Here is a 17,360-nt window from a genome sequence, read left to right as displayed (position 1 = left end):
GTTTCTTCTGAGGGCTCCCTCTTTGGCCTGTAGAGAGCATCTTCCTTCAGTATCTTCACATGGCCTTCCCTCTGTGTGCGTCTATGTCCTATTTTCTCTTCTGGTTAGAAGATTAGTTATATTGGTTAGGGTCACGATGTATGGCCGTAGTCGCAGCCATCGTTGTCATGGCCATTCACATGCAGGTTCCCATTGGATTCAGGCAGATGATAAAGAAACAGTGGAGCCAAAAAATGGTGGGCCATTCCTCTATTCAAGTCTCACACCAGCCGGCAAGCAAACACTCAGGGCTTCCAAAGCCACTGGCACATTCTCCAGTTCCACAACCAGAAGAATCGTCTCCAGTTTCTTCCAGAATCAAAGGCCCCACCAGTCTCAGTGGAGCTCACAAAAACTCCTCACCTCTGGTTCCCCAACTGCACACCTTCTCCTCTCTGCACAGACTAGCTTCTTCTTCAGCACTCTCTCTCCTCTCTCACTCTGCAAACATGGCTTCTTCTTCTTTTCACAAACTGGCTTTGTCTTCTCTGCTCTATTTAAAACTTTCTGGCGCAAAAACCTCTCATCCAGCAAACATTAGCGAAACAATAACCCTTGCCAAGCAGGAAGGTAATTTGCAATTTCACAAACCCATATATACATGGTGCTGCCCAGCAGCATTTTTTAACACTAAAAATAAGCAAACTCAAAGAATACAAATTTTAGAAACTCATTTTCCCAACACACTCATACGACTTATTTTACTTTAATTAACTCTCTGAAGCCCTATCTTCAAATATATAGTCACATTCTGAGATACTAGGGGCTAGGACTTCAACATATGAATTTGCAGGAAACACAACTCAGCCCATAATATTGCTCTTCCAGATTCACTGCCTTGGTACAAAACGTTCTTGATTATTTATTCTACCAATTCTACAGGATTTAAAAGAGAATCTCAAACATCCTAAAGTTCCTTAATAGATGTTATAACACACATTTAAATTTGTTTATGTTTTTAAAAAAAAGTCATTTACAGAATTCACAATAATTGGGAATTATGTATAAAAAAATTCATTTTTAAAGTAATAATGGCTTCAAGGAAAATATGTTTTCTCTTTTTAAGTGCTTGAAGGTAACTTGATTATAAAGAGTTTTTACAGTTTGAACTAAAAATTTTTTTCCAGGAAAAATTATAAACTATAAATTTCTCCTAGTATAGAAATATAATAATTCAAGTGCTCTTTATCTCTTATTCTTTCTTAATAGTGGTGTAAATGTGAAAAATGACCAAATATTTTAGAAGAAATATTTCTTGTTCTTTGGGAAAGAATCAACTCAGATAGGCTATATCAGTGTTTTCAACCATTGTAAACCTGGGGACCAGTGAAAATGGAATTATTTCAGGGATCACTAAGGCAGAATTCACCCTGAGCATAAGTAAATTCAACTTTTTTTGATCTACAATCTTTAAACAACATTAGAATAGTTAACGCTTTCATGAACCAGCATAAAATTTCTGGCTGACCTTTCCAGAGACCAGTGGTAGAAAATACAGAGCTAGATTATACTACAGTGAAAACAATTCCGAAATCTCAGTGCCTTAAAATAATCAGTTTATTTTGTGTTTATGCTGTATGGTTAAATCACATGAAATTACTAGTATTTAATCATTTTTAATTTTTTTTTCTGTATTTTTCTGAAGCCGGAAACGGGGAGAGACAGTCAGACAGACTCCCGCATGCACCCGACCGAGATCCACCCGGCATGCCCACCAGGGGCGACGCTCTGCCCATCAGGGGGCGATGCTCTGCCCCTCCGGGGTGTACTCCAGTGCCTGGGGCAGAGGCCAAGGAGCCATCCCCAGCGCCCAGGCCATCTTTGCTCCAATGGAGCCTTGGCTGTGGGAGGGGAAGAGAGAGACAGAGAGGAAGGAGAGGGGGAGGGGTGGAGAAGCAGATGGGCGCTTCTCCTGTGTGCCCTGGCCGGGAATCGAACCCGGGACTTCTGCACGCCAGGCCGACGCTCTACCACTGAGCAAACCGGCCAGGGCCTAATCATTTTTGAACTAGAGGTACTGAAAGTTTGTATAGATAAACCTAAACCATATTAGTCAATGAAACCAACAGCTGGTTCTTTGAAAAAATAAAAAAGTTTGACAAGCCTTTAACCGGACTCATCAAGAAAAAAAGAGAGAGGACCCAAATAAATAAAATTAAAAATGAAAGTGGAGGAGCAATAACTGACACCACAGAAATACAAAAAATTGTAAGAAAATACTATGAAGATCTATATGCCAAAATATTGGACAACCTAGGTGAAATGGATAAATTCCAAAAAACATACAATCTTCCAAAACTCAATCTGGAAAAATCAGAAAACCTAAACAGACTAATTACAACAAATGAAATTGAAACAGTTATCAAAAAAGTCCGAGCAATGCCTGACAAGACGGTGGTGCAGTGGATGAAGCGTCGGACTGGGATGCGGAAGGACCCAGGTTCGAGACCCCGAGGTCGCCAGCTTGAGTGCGGGCTCATCTGGCTTGAGCAAAAAAAAAAGCTCACTGGCTTGGACCCAGGGTCGCTGTCTAGAGCAAGGGGTTACTTGGTCTCTGAAGGCCCCTGTCAGGGCACATATGAGAAAGCAATCAATGAACAACTAAGGAGTCCCAATGAAAAAACAAACAAAACGGATGATTGATGCTTCTCATCTCTCTACGTTCCTGTCTGTCTGTCCCTATCTATCCCTCTCTCTGACTCTCTCTCTGCCCCTGTAAAAAAAACAAAAAACAAACAAACAAACAAACAAAAAAACAACCTCCCAGCAAATAAAAGTCCTGGACCAAATGGCTTCACAGGCAGATTTTCTCAAACATTTAAAGAACTAACACCTATCCTTCTCAAGCTATTCCAAAAAATTCAAGAGAAGGGAAGACTTCCAAACTCATTTAATAAGGCAAGCATTATCCTCATTCTAAAACTACGTAAAGACACTACAAAAAAAATACTATGGCCCAATATCCCTCATTAACATAGATGCTAAATCCTCAACAAAATATCAGCACACCGGATGTACCAATATATGTACAGGGTCATACATCATGATCAAGGGAAATTTATTCCAGGGAGGCAAGGCTGGTACAATATTCACAAATCAATAAATGTGATTCATCACATAAACAAAAGGAAGGATAAAAATTACATGATTTATCAATAGATGCAGAAAACACATTTGATAAAATCCAGCACCCATTAATAATCAAAACTATGAACAAAGTGGAAATACAGGAAACATACCTCAACATTAATTATAAAGGCTATAAATAACGAACTGATAGCCAACATCATACTCAATGGGGAAAAGTTAAAAGCAATCCCCTCAAGATCAAGAACAAGACAGGGGTACCCCCTTTCACCATTCTTTTGTTTATTAATTTAATGGGGTGACATTGATAAATCAGGGTACATATGTTCAGAGAAAACATCTCCAGGTTATTTTGACATTTGATTATGTTGCATACCCATCACCCAAAGTCAAATTGTCTTCTGCCACCTTCTATCTGGTTTTCATTGTGCCCCTCCTTTCCCCTCCCCCACCCCTCCTTCTCCTTCCTACCTCCCCCCCCCCCCCGTAATCACCACACTCTTGTCCATGTCTCTGTGTCTCATTTTTATGTCCCATCTATGTATGGAATCATATAGTTCTTAGTTTTTTCTGATTTACTTATTTCACTCAGTATAATGTTATCAAGGTGAATCCATGTTGCTGTAAATGATCCGATGTCATCATTTCTTATGGCTGAGTAGTATTCCATAGTATATATGTACCACAGCTTTTTAATCCACTCATCCACTGACGGACACTTGAGCTGTTTCCAGATCTTCGCTATTGTGAACAATACTGCCATAAACATGGAGGTGCATTTCTCCTTTTGGAACAGTGCTATGGTGTTCTTAGGGTATATTCCTAAAAGTGGGATAGCTGGGTCAAAAGGCAGTTCGATTTTTAATTTTTTGAAGAATCTCCATACTGTTTTCCATAGTGGCTGCACCAGTCTGCATTCCCACCAGCAGTGCAGGAGGGTTCCCTTTTCTTTTTTTTTTTTTTAATTTTTTTTTTTTTTTTCTGAAGCTGGAAACAGGGAGAGACAGTCAGACAGACTCCCACATGCGCCCGACCGGGATCCACCCGGCACGCCCACCAGGGGCGACGCTCTGCCCACCAGGGGGCGATGCTCTGCCCATCCTGGGCGTCGCCATGTTGCGACCAGAGCCACTCTAGCGCCTGAGGCAGAGGCCACAGAGCCATCCCCAGCGCCCGGGCCATCTTTGCTCCAATGGAGCCTTGGCTGCGGGAGGGGAAGAGAGAGACAGAGAGGAAAGCGCGGGGGAGGGGTGGAGAAGCAAATGGGCGCTTCTCCTGTGTGCCCTGGCCGGGAATCGAACCCGGGTCCTCCGCACGCTAGGCCGACGCTCTACTGCTGAGCCAACCGGCCAGGGCCATAGGGTTCCCTTTTCTCCACATCCTCGCCAGCATTTATTCTGTGTTGTTTTGTTGATGAACGCCATTCTGACTGGTGTGAGGTGATATCTCATTGTGGTTTTAATTTGTATTTCTCTAATGATTAGTGATGTTGAGCATTTTTTCATATGCCTATTGGCCATCTGTATGTCCTCTTTGGAGAAGTGTCTATTCATTTCTTTTGCCTATTTTTAGATTGGATTGTTTGTCTTCCTGGTGTTGAGTTTTACAAGTTCTTTATAATTTTTGGTTATTAACCCCTTATCAGATGTATTGTTGAATATGTTCTCCCATTGTGTAGTTTGTCTTTTTATTCTGTTCATATTGTCTTTAGCTGTGCAAAAGCTTTTTAGTTTGATATAGTCCTATTTGTTTCTCCTGTCTTTTATTTCACTTGCCCTTGGAGATGTATCAGCAAATATATTGCTCTGAGACATATCGGAGAGCTTCCTGCCTATGTTTTCTTCTAAGATGTTTATGGTTTCATGGCTTATATTTAAGTCTTTTATCCATTTTGAGTTTATTTTTTTGAATAGTGTAAGCTGGTGGTCTAGTTTCATTTTTTTGCAGGTAGATGTCCAATTTTCCCAACACCATTTATTAAAGAGGCTGTCTTTACTCCATTGTATGCTCTTACCTCCTTTGTCAAATATCAGTTGTCCATAAAGGTGTGGGTTTATTTCTGGGTTCTCTGTTCTGTTCCATTGATCTATATGCCTGTTCTTATGCCAGTACCAGGCTGTTTTGAGTACAATGGCCTTGTAGTATAACTTAATATCAGGAAGTGTGATACCGCCCGCTTTATTCTTCCTTTTCAAGATTGCAGAGGCAATTCGTGGGGAGTTTTTTGGTTCCATATAAATTTTTGGAATATGTGTTCTATATCTTTAAAGTATGTCATTGGTATTTTAATTGGTATTGCATTGAATTTATAAATTGCTTTAGATAATATAGAAATTTGAATTATGTTTATTTTTCCTATCCATGAACACAGTATATGCTTCCACTTGTTTGTATCTTCCTTGATTTCTTTTATCCATGTTTTATAATTTTCTGAGTACAAGTCTTTAATGTCCTTGGTTAAATTTATTCCTAGGTACTTTATTTTTTTGGTTGCAATAGTGAAGGGGATTGTTTCCTTAATTTCTCTTTCTTTTTTTTATAATTTTATTTTTTTAATGGAGTGACATCAATAAATCAGGATACATATATTCAAAGATAACATGTCCAGGTTATCTTGTCATTCAATTATGTTGCATACCCATCACCCAAAGTCAGATTGTCCTCTGTCACCTTCTATCTAGTTTTCTTTGTGCCCCTCCACCTCCTCCTTTCCCTTTCCCCTCCCCCCTCCCCCCGTAACCACCACACTCTTATCAATGTCTCTTAGTCTCACTTTTATGTCCCACCTACGTATGGAATAATGCAGTTCCTGGTTTTTTCTGATTTACTTATTTCACTTCGTATAATGTTATCAAGATCCCACCATTGTGCTGTAAATGATCCGATGTCATCATTTCTTATGGCTGAGTAGTATTCCATAGTGTATATGTGCCACATCTTCTTTATCCAGTCATCTATTGACGGGCTTTTTGGTTCTTTCCATGTCCTGGCCACTGTGAACAATGCTGCAATGAACATGGGGCTGCATGTGTCCTTGCATATCAATGTTTCTGAGTTTTTGGGGTATATATCCAGTAGAGGGATTGCTGGGTCATAGGTAGTTCTATTTTCATTTTTTGAGGAACCACCATACTTTCTTCCATAATGGTTGTACTACTTTACATTCCCACCAACAGTGTATGAGGGTTCCTTTTTCTCCACAGCCTCTCCAATATTTGCTATTACCTGTTTTGTTAATAATAGCTAATCTAACAGGTGTGAGGTGGTATCTCATTGCAGTTTTGATTTGCACTTCTCTAATAACTAAAGAAGATGAGCATCTTTTCATATATCTGTTGACCATTTGTATTTCTTCCTGGGAGAAGTGTCTGTTCATGTCCTCTTCCCATTTTTTTATTGGATTGTTTGTTGTTGAGTTTTATGAGTTCTTTGTATATTTTGGATATTAGGCCCTTATCTGAGCTGTTGTTTGAAAATATCATTTACTATTTAGTTGGCTGTCTGTTTATTTTGTTATCAGTTTCTCTTGCTGAGCAAAAACTTCTTAGTCTGATGTAGTTCCATTCATTAATTTTTGACTTCATTTCTCTTGCCTGTGGAGTCAAACTCATAAAATGCTCTTTAAAACCCAGGTCCATGAGTTTAGTACCTATGTCTTCTTCTATGTACTTAATTGTTTCAGGTCTTATGTTTAGATCTTTGATCCATTTTGAGTTAATTTTAGTACAGGGGGAGAGACTGTAGTCCAGTTTCATTCTTTTGCATGTGGCTTTCCAGTTTTCCCAGCACCATTTATTGAAGAGGCTTTCTTTTCTCCATTGTGTGTTGTTGGCCCCTTTATCAAAAATTATTTGACTATATATATGTGGTTTTATTTCTGGACTTTCTATTCTGTTCCATTGGTCTGAGTGTCTATTTTTCTGCCAATACCATGCTGTTTTGATTGTCGTGGCCCTATAATAGAGTTTGAAGTCAGGTATTGTAATGCCCCCAGCTTCATTCTTTTTCTTTAGGATTGCTTTGGCTATTCGGGGTTTTTTATAGTTCCATATAAATCTGATGGTTTTTTGCTCCATTTCTTTAAATTTCTTTAAATTTCTTTTTCAATTTCCCTTAACAATGGTTTATAGTTTTCATTATATAAGCCCTTTACATTCTTCGTTATGTTTATTCCTAGGCATTTTATTTTTTTTGTTGGAATCGTGAAGGAGATTATTCTTTTGAGTTCGTTCTCAAATGTTTCATTGTTGGCATATAGAAAGGCTATTGACTTCTGTATGTTAATTTTGTATCCTGCGACCTTACTGTATTGGCTTATTGTTTCTAGTAGTCTTTTTGTGGATTCTTTGGGGTTTTCGATGTATAGGATCATATCATCTGCAAAAAGTGATACCTTTACTTCTTCTTTTCCGATATGGATGCCTTTTATTTCTTTGTCCTGTCTGATTGCTCTGGCTAGAACCTCTAGTACCACATTTAATAATTGTGGAGAGAGTGGACAACCCTGTCTTGTTCCTGATTTAAGGGGGAAAGCCTTCAGTTTAGTGCCATTTAATATGATGTTAGCTGATGGTTTATCATATATGGCCTTTATCATGTTGAAATATTTTCCTTCTATACCTATTTTGTTGAGAGTCTTAAACATAAAATTGTGTTGTATTTTATCGAAAGCCTTTTCTGCGTCTATTGATAAGATCATGTGGTTTTTGTTCTTTGTTTTGTTGATATGGTGTATTACGTTAACCGTTTTACGTATGTTGAACCATCCTTGAGATTCTGGGATGAATCCTACTTGATCATGATGTATTATTTTTTTAATATGTTGTTGTATTCCATTTGCTAGTATTTTGTTTAGTATTTTAGCATCTGTATTCATTAGAGATATTGGTCTGTAGTTTTCTTTTTTTGTGCCATTCTTGCCTGGTTTTGGTATGAGGGTTATGTTGGCCTCATAAAATGTGTTTGGTAGTATTGCTTCTTCTTCAATTCTTTGGAAGACTTTCAGTAGAATAGGAACCAAGTCTTTTTTGAATGTTTGATAAAATTCACTGGTATAGCCGTCAGGGCCTGGACTTTTATTTTTGGGGAGGTTTTTAATGGTTTTTTCTATTTCTTCTCTACTAATAGGTCTGTTTAGGCTTTCTGCTTCTTCTTGACTCAGTCTAGGAAGGTTGTATTGTTCTAAGAATTTATCCATTTCTTCTAGGTTGTTGAATTTAGTGGCATAAAGTTTTTCATAGTATTGTACAATAATTCTTTGTATATCTACGGTATCCGTGGTGATTTCTCCTCTTTCATTTTGGATTTTGTTTATATGAGTTCTTTCTCTTTTTTCCTTGGTAAGTCTTGCCAAGGGTTTGTCAATTTTGTTGATCTTGTCAAAGAACCAGCTCCTGTTCTATTAATTTTTTCTATAGTTTTTCTGTTCTCTATTTCATTTATTTCTGCTCTGATTTTTATTATCTCCTTTCTTCGGCTGTTTTTGGATTGTCTTTGTTCTTCTTTTTCAAGTTCCTTAAGGTGTGAAGTTAAGTGGTTCACTTGGGCTCTCTCTTGTTTGTTCATATATGCCTGAAGTGATATGAACTTCCCTCTTATCACTGCTTTTGCTGCATCCCATAGATTCTGATATGTCGTATTGTCATTTTTATTTGTCTGTATATATCTTTTGATCTCTGCACTTATTTCTTCTTTGATCCATTTATTTTTTAAAAGTATGTTGTTTAGTTTCCACATTTTTGTGGGATTTTTTTCCTCTTTTTTGCAGTTGAATTCTAGTTTCAAGGCTTTATGATCAGAAAATATGCTCGGTACAACTTCGATTTTTCTGAATTTGCTGATGTTTTTGTGGCCCAACATATGGTCAATTCTTGAGAATGATAATGTACACTGGAGAAAAATGTATACTCAGTCACTTTGGGATGAAATGTCCTGTAGATGTCTATCATATCCAGGTGCTCTAGTGTTTTGTTTAAGGCCACTATGTCTTTGTTGATTCTCTGTTTGGATGACCGATCTAGAGCCGTCAGCGGTTTATTGAGGTCTCCAAGTATGATTGTATTTTTGTCAGTTTTTGTTTTAAGGTCAATAAGTAGCTGTCTTATATAATTTGGTGCTCCTTGGTTTGGTGCATATATATTAAGAATTGTTATGTCTTCTTGATTCAGTGTCCCCTAGGCATTATGAAATCGCCATTTTTGTCTCTGAGTACTTTTGCTGTCTTGTAATCAGCATTATCAGATATGAGTATTGCTACGCCTGCTTTTTTTTGGATGTTATTTGCTTGGAGTATTGTTTTCCAGCCTTTCACTTTGAATTTGTTTTTATCCTTGATACTTAGATGAGTTTCCTGTAGGCAGCATACAGTTGGATTTTCTTTTTTAATCCATTCTGCTACTCTGTGCCTTTTTATTGGTGAGTTTAATTCATTTACAATTAGTGTAATTATTGACACTTGTGAGTTCCCTATTGCCATTTTATAGATTGCTTTCCGTTAGTTTTGTGTCTTGTTTAATCCTTCTCTTTCATCTTTCTATCTTTTGTTTTTATTTGGTTGTATTCCATACATCTTTCCTCTGTTGCTATCTTTTTTAAATCATGTGCTTCTGTGGTGGTTTTTTCAATGGTGTTTACCTTTAAGTAATGAAAAGGGTTCCTACCCTGTTCATTGTAGTGCACTATTTTGTGAGTACTTTTGCACTCCATTGTCCTTTGCTACTGTTAATCTCCATCCTCTCTTCCCCCTTTCTTTTTGTTGTTGTCACAGTTTAAATTTGGTTTTATTGTGTTCTTCTTGGAGCTTTTACTTGTGGCTTTGTTGTTGTTTTTTGTTCTTTGTATCTGATTGGAGAACCCCCTTTAGTAATTCCTGGAGTGGGGGTTTTCTGATGATAAATTCCCTCATCTTTTCTGTATCTGTGAATGTTTTTATTTCTCCTTCATATTTGAAGGATAGCTTTGATGGGTATAGTATTTGTGGCTGAAAGTTCCTTTCTTTCAGGACTTTAAATATTGCGGTCCACTCTCTTCTAGCTTGTAGAGTTTCTGTTGAGAAATCGGATGATAATCTAATGGGCCTTCTTTTACATGTTGTATTCTTCTTTTCCCTGGCTGCCTTGAGAATTTTTTCTTTGCTGTTGGTTTGTGCCAATTTCATTATGATATGCCTTGGAGTAGGTTTGTTGGGGTTAAGAATACTCGGAGTTCTGTTTGCTTCTTGAATTTGAGGCTTTAGTTCTTTCCACAGGCTTGGGAAGTTCTCATCTATTATTTGTTTGAGTATGTTCTCCATTCCATTTTCTCTCTCTTCTCCCTCTGATATACCTGTTATTCTTATGTTATTCTTTTTGATGGAGTCAGATAACTCCTGTAGGGCTATCTCATTTTTTAAAATTTTTGAGTCTCTTTCTTCTCTCTGTTGTGCCTCAAGTTGCTTGTCTTCTATTTCACTAATCCTACCTTCTATCTGGCCTGTTTTATTAGCTAAGCTTGTTACCTCATTTTTCAGCTCATGTGTTGAGTTTTTCATCTCTGTTTGATTTGTTTTTATAGTTTCAATTTCCTTGGAAATATATTCTTTGTGTTCATTGAGTTGTTTTCTGAGCTCCCTAAATTTCCGTTCTGTGTTTTCTTGTATATCTCTGAGTATTTTTAGGATTTCTATTTTAAATTCTCTGTCGTTTAACTCCAAGGTTTCCAATATATTAAATTTTTTCTCCATAGATTTTTTCTCATCTATCTGTGTTACTTCTCTTTCTTTTGTATCCATGATATTCAATTTTCTCTACCTTAATGGCATCTGAGGGTGGTTTTGTTGATAGTATTAATGAGATTTAATAAAGAAGAAAAAGTTAAAAAAATAAAAATAAAAAAATAGAAGTTTTTAAAAAAAATAATAATTAAATAAAGAAAAATAAAATAAAATAAAAAATAAAAAAGGAAATTATTCCCCCCCTCTTTTTTTCCTCTCCTCTCCTCTCCTCTCTTTCTTGAGAAAATTTTGTGGTGAACTGCGAATTATATTGTACTAAATAGAACAAACAATGCCAGTACTGGAGGGCCTGAATTGGGAGAAGTAATAAAGGGGCAAAAAAGAAAAAAGAAAAAAAAAGGGGGTATGGACCCACAAAAAGCAAATAAGGAAAAAATTTGGGTCAAGAATAAAATGATTTGCTTTTAGGTGTTGGCTGACTAAGAGTTATGATGAGAGGAATAAGAGGGAAACAGGAAAATGGGTGGACAAATTAAAAAATTACTATTGTATTTAGTGGAACAAGAACTAGATAAAATGGAGAGTGAGGGATGGGAGCACTGCTAGTGAGTTGAAAAGGTGAAGTAAAAAAAACCCCAAAATGCCACAAACATAAGTTTGAGTCCCAGATAAGATAATTTGTTTGTTATTGAGGTTTGAATGAGAGGAGACGTAAAGGAGAAAGGAAGAAACTAATATAGAGGGAGAAAAGAAAGAGAGAGAGAAAAAAAAGAGGGAACCACTAAAAGAAGAAAAAAGAGGAGAGAGAGAGAGAGAGAGAGAGAGAGAGTTAAGGGTTTTGGAGTGCAACCCTCATAGAGAGAAAGGAATAGGAAAGAAAAGATAATGGGAGATAAAACACTTATGGGTAGTGTAGTTTAAGGAGAGGAGAGAATAAGACCGGAAGACAGTTAAACGACCAAATTGGAGGAGGAAAAAAAAAAAATCAAGAATGAAGATAAGAGAAAGAAACGAACAAATATAATAAAATGTGATATGTTATAAAGTCTGTGGATTATTCTTGATTTTGAGAGGTTATCTTCTTGCTTTTTCTTTTCTCTCCCTCTTCCTGGTCGGTGACTCTGTACCCTGGGTTCTGCCCCTTTGGCACGCTCGGGTAGAGGTTTGCAGTTGATAAGTCTCTATGGCGATGTCATGTATTGTGCTTTAGTCTCGTTAGCAGTTGAGGCTCATTAGCATTTATAGGCTCCGACAGTGAGAGAGTCCGTGTTCCTGGAGCCTCTCTCCTAGTCTTTCCTTCCTCAATTAGTAGTCTGATAATCCAGCTATGGGGTTGCTGCTGCCTCTGCCTGGATAGTTAGAGGCTCAAGTAGCTGGCCACTCCCACTCTATTCCCACTCAGCACAGGGCTCTGGGTAAGGCTCAGTCAGTCAGAGCTGCTAGCATAATCAGGCAGGGCTTTCACCCACTCAAAGACCTCTGGCTCTGCCACTCTGTCTGGTAACATGGGTGGGCATCCACTCCTGGGGCGCTTGGAGGAAACTCTCGGTCACTATCTGTGCACAGACCAGGATATCAGGCCAGAAGTCTCACACTCTGAGGGAAACCCCCTCCTGCACAGAAAAGTTCCAGAGTTGGAATTGGCTCTTACTCCCTCCCCGTGCGCGGCTCCCTCAGGGCGCTGGGGTGGCCCGGAGATTTTACTTTCGGCCCACACAAAGGCCCCTGACTCTGCCTCTCTGTGGGATAACACGAGCGCCCACTGCTGAGGCACTCGGAGGAATCTCTTGCCCACTATCTGCATGCGCCGACCAGGAGATCAGGGAAAATGGCTGCCTCACTTGTCTTTCTTTGTCTGGGTTTGGCGTGAGTCTTAGCTTGTATTGACTAGGTTGCCACAGGCAGTTTTTCCTCGGCTTGGATCTCCATGCCACAGCCTGGTTCGGCCGTTTGTGCCGTGGCCTGGATCTTTTCACCCCCTTTACCTGCCTCAGTTTCTATATTCTCAGTTCCCAATGAAAGCCACCCTGTTAAGGTTAGTGAGGAAAGTGGAGCATTTCTTACTCCCTATTTCCTTCGGGGTTTGATTATATATTTAGCCAATTTTTAACTCGACCATAATTCAGGTGTATTGCAAAACATCTGGAGGCTCCAAGGATAGGTTTTTCTGTTTCTGGTTGAAGATCTTGTTGAGTTTTGGGGGAGATTTATCGGTATCGCTTCCTACCGAGCCATTACGCTGACGTCATCTCTAATTTCTCTTTCTGACAGTTCATTGTTGGTGTATAAAAATGCCTCTGATTACTGAGTATTAATTTTATATCCTGCCACCTTGCTGAATTCATTTATCAGGTCCAGTGGGTTTTTTTACTGAGACTTTAGGGTTTTCTATATACAATATCATATCATCTGCAAGTGATGATAGTTTTACTTCTTCTTTTCCAATTTGAATACCTTTTATTTCTTCTTCTTGTCTGATTGCAGTGGCTAGGACTTCCAGGACTATGTTGAATAAGAGTGGTGAAAGGGGGCACCCCTGCCTTGTTTCTGATCTTAAGGGGATTGCTCTTAATTTTTGCCCATTGAGTATGATATTGGCTGCGGGTTTGTCATAGATGGCCTTTATCATGTTGAGGTATGTTTTCTGCATTCCCCTTTGCTGAGAGTTTTGATCATGAATGGGTGCTGGATTTTATCAAATGCTTTTTCTGCATCTATTGAAATTATCATGTGGTTTTTCTCCTTCCTTTTGTTTATGTGGTGAATCACATTGATTGATTTGCAAATATTGTACCAGCCTTGCCTCCCAGAATAAATCCCACTTGACCATGGTGTATGATTTTTTTTTCATATATTGCTGGATCTGGTTTGCTAATATTTTGTTGAGGATTTTAGCATCTAAATTCATCAGGGATATTGGCCTATAATTTTTTTGTGTTGTCTTTGTCTGGTTTCGGAATCAGAATTATGCTCACTTCATAAAAGGAGCTTGGAAGTCTTCCTTCCTTTTGAAGTTTTTGAAGTAGCTTGAGAAGGATAGGAGTTAGTTCTTTGAATATTTGGTAGAATTCACTTGTGAAGCCATCAGGCCCAGGACTTTTCTTTGTTGGGAGTTTTTTGATAACTGTTTCGATCTCATTTGTTGTAAACAGTCTGTTTAGGTTTTTTGATTCTTCCAAATTGAATTTTGGAAGATTGTATGTTTTAAGGTATTTGTTTATTTCATCTAAGTTGTCTAGTTTTTTGGCATACAGTTCTTCTTTTTATTTTCTTACAATATTTTGTATTTCTGTTGTGTCAGTTGTTATTTCCCCTCTCTCATTTTTAATTTTATTTACTTGAGCCCTCTTTCTTTTTTCTTGGTGAGTCTAGTTAAAGGTACATTGATCTTGTTTTTTTTTCCCAAGAACCACCTCCTGGTTTCATTGATCCTCTGCATTGTTTCTTTAGCCTCTATGTTATTTATTTCCACTCTGATCTTTATTATTTCCTTTCTTCTACTACCCCTGGGCTTTACTTGCTGTTCTTTTTCTAGGTCTTTTTAGATGCAGGGTTAAGTTCTTTAGTTGAGCTTTTTCTGGCTTCATAAGTTATGCTTGTAGTGCTATGAACTTCCCTTTCAGACTGCTTTTGTTATGTCCCATAAATTTTGAGTTGATGTATGCTCATTATTATTCATTTCTAGAAATTTTTTTATTTCTTCTTTGATCTCATTGTTAACCCATTTGTTATTTAATAAGATGTTATTTAGTTTCCAAGTGTTTGAGTAATTTTCAATTTTTCTGTTGTGGTTGATTTTTAGTTTCATGCCATTGTGATCAGAGAAAATGCTTGATATGATTTCAATCTTCTTAAATTTGTTAGACCGCTTTTGTGCCCTAACATGTGGTCTATCCTAGAGAATGTACCATGAGCACTTGAAAAGAATGTATATTCTGCTGCTTTAGGATGAATAGTTCTGAAGATATGTATTAAATCAAGTTGATCTAGTGTGTCCTTTAAATCTGCTGTTTCTTTGTTAATTTTCTTTCTTGAGGATCTATCTAGTGATGTTAGTGGGGTATTGAAATCCACTACCATTATAGTATTACTGTTGATCTCACCTTTTATATCCATCAAAATCTACTTTATATATTTAGGTGCTCCTATATTAGGGGCATAGATATTTATAGTGGTTATATCTTCCTGTTGGATCACTCCCTTTATCATTATGTAGTGACCTTCTTTATCTTTTACTATAGCCTTTGTTTTAAAGTCCATTTTGTCTGATAAAAGTATTGCTACCCCAGCTTTTTTTCATTTCCATTTGCATGAAATATTTTTTCCCATCCCTTTACCTTCAGTCTATGTGCATCTTTGTTTTTTAAGTTTTTTTTAATTTTTTTTCTTTACAGGGACAGAGAGAGAGAGAGAGTCAGAGAGAGGGATAGATAGGGACAGACAGACAGGAACAGAGAGAGATGAGAAGCATCAATCATCAGTTTTTCATTGCAGTACCTTAGTTGTTCATTGATTGCTTTCTCATATGTGCCTTGACTGTGAGCCTTCAGCAGACCAAGTAACCCCTTGCTTGAGCCAACGACCTTGGTTTTAAGCTGGTGAGCATTTTTTATTTTGCTCAAGCCAGATGAGCCCGCACTCAAGTTGGTGACCTTGGGGTCTCAAACCTGGGTCCTTGGCATTCCATCCAGTCCAATGCTCTATCCACTGCGCCACCGCCTGGTCAGGCCGTGCATCTTTTCTCTTATTGTGTGTCTCTTGTAGACAGCATATGTATGGTTCCTGTTTTCTTATCTGCACAGCTACCCTATGTCTTTTGATTGGATTATTTAATCCATTTATATTTAAGGTTATTATTGATATGTAGTTGTTTATTGCCATTTTATTTTTTAAAGCTGTATTCTTCTTTTGCTGTACTCTTTTCCCCCTTTGTTCTGTTTACAACAGGCCCTTTAGTATTTCTTACAGCATTTGTTTGGTTGTAGTGAATTCCTAGAGTTTGTTTTGTTTTTTTTTGGTCTGGGAAGCTTTTTATTTCTCCTTCAATTTTAAACAACAGCCTGCTAGATAAAGTAGTCTTTGTTGTAGGTTCTTGTTCTGCATTACTTGAATATTTCTTGCCATTCCCTCCTGGCCTCAAGTGTTTCTGTTGAGAAATCAAATGTCATCCTTATGGGGGCTACTTTGCAGGTGATAGCCTTTTTTTTTCTAGCAGCTTTTAATATTTTCTCTTTATCACTTAGCTTTGGCATGTTAATTATGATATGTTTTGGTGTAGATTTCTTTGGGTTTCTCTTTAATGGAGTTCTCTGTGCTTCTTGGATGTGTGAAACTTTTTCTTACTTCAATTTAGGGAAGTTTTCAGCTATGATGTGATTGAACAAAGTTTCTATCCTTTGTTCTTTCTCTTCTTCTTCAGAAACCCTTATGATGTGGATGTTATTTCTCTTCATGTTGTCACAGAGCTTTCTTAGAGTTTCCTCAGACTTTTTGAGTCTCCTTTCTTTTTTTCTGCTCTACTTTCGTGCCTTTATTTATCTTGTCCTCTAACTCGCTGATTTGATCCTCACGTTCATTCATCCTACTTTTAATTCCTTCTGTTGTGGTCTTCAATTCTGATATTGTATTTGTTATTTTTGACTGATTCTTTTTTATTTTAATTTCTTTTTTTTTATATTTGCTATCTCTTTATTTAGGTGTTCGTAATGACCATCTATTGTTGTTCTAAGCTCTTTGAACATCCTAACAATCATTATTTTAAACTCTGCATCTGGTAATTTCATTATATCTGACTCATTCAGGTCCTTCTCTGGAGATTTCTCTTGATTCATTTGGGTTGCATTTCTCTGCCTGCCCATTTTGTCTGTGTATAAGAAGGGTTTAGCCACTGGAGTCCAATGGGTGTTGCCTCTGTGTTCCCTAGGTTTGGTCTGTCTGCAGGCCTGCCACTCCCTCTGCTGCTGCCTAGGGCGTTGAGATATGGGTGTTGCCAGCATGGCCTGCTGTGGCTATCACTGCAGTTTCTGCCTCTCCTCCATGGGAGGGGCTGTGTTCACATGCCCGGTTTTACAAGCCTCAGCTGGTCTCAGTCTTCGCCCCTGACCCGCTGGTGGGGTTGCGTATCACGCACAGGCCACAAGCCAGGGGTGAGCATCTTTGCTCAGCTGCAGGTCTCTGCCTGTTCCTGGGCTACCGCTCAGTCCTCACTGTCAGAGCTGGCTCATGGGTGGGGCCGCAAACCACGTCTCTGCAGGTAGGGTGGGGTTGTGGGGGCACACTCAGCTGTGAGATCTCTGCCTTTTCTCGGGTTTTTGCCCTGCCCTTGGGGGCAGAGCCAGCTCGCGCTTAGGGCTGCAAACCTTGGCTCTGTAGGCCGGGCAAAGCTGCATGCTCTTGCTCAGTGGTGGATCTCCACCTCTTCTCGGGCTCCCACACTTCCCTGGCAGGCAGGGTTGCAGCAGACCCCTAGCAGGGCCGGACCACTTTTGCCCCTCCCCTCCGCTTCTTCTGGGCTAGACTGAGC

The sequence above is a fragment of the Saccopteryx bilineata genome, chromosome 5 (assembly GCF_036850765.1).
Source record: "Saccopteryx bilineata isolate mSacBil1 chromosome 5, mSacBil1_pri_phased_curated, whole genome shotgun sequence".
Lineage (NCBI taxonomy): Eukaryota > Metazoa > Chordata > Mammalia > Chiroptera > Emballonuridae > Saccopteryx > Saccopteryx bilineata.
The sequence above is the reverse complement of the archived record's forward strand: the minus strand, read 5'-3'. Positions refer to the sequence as shown.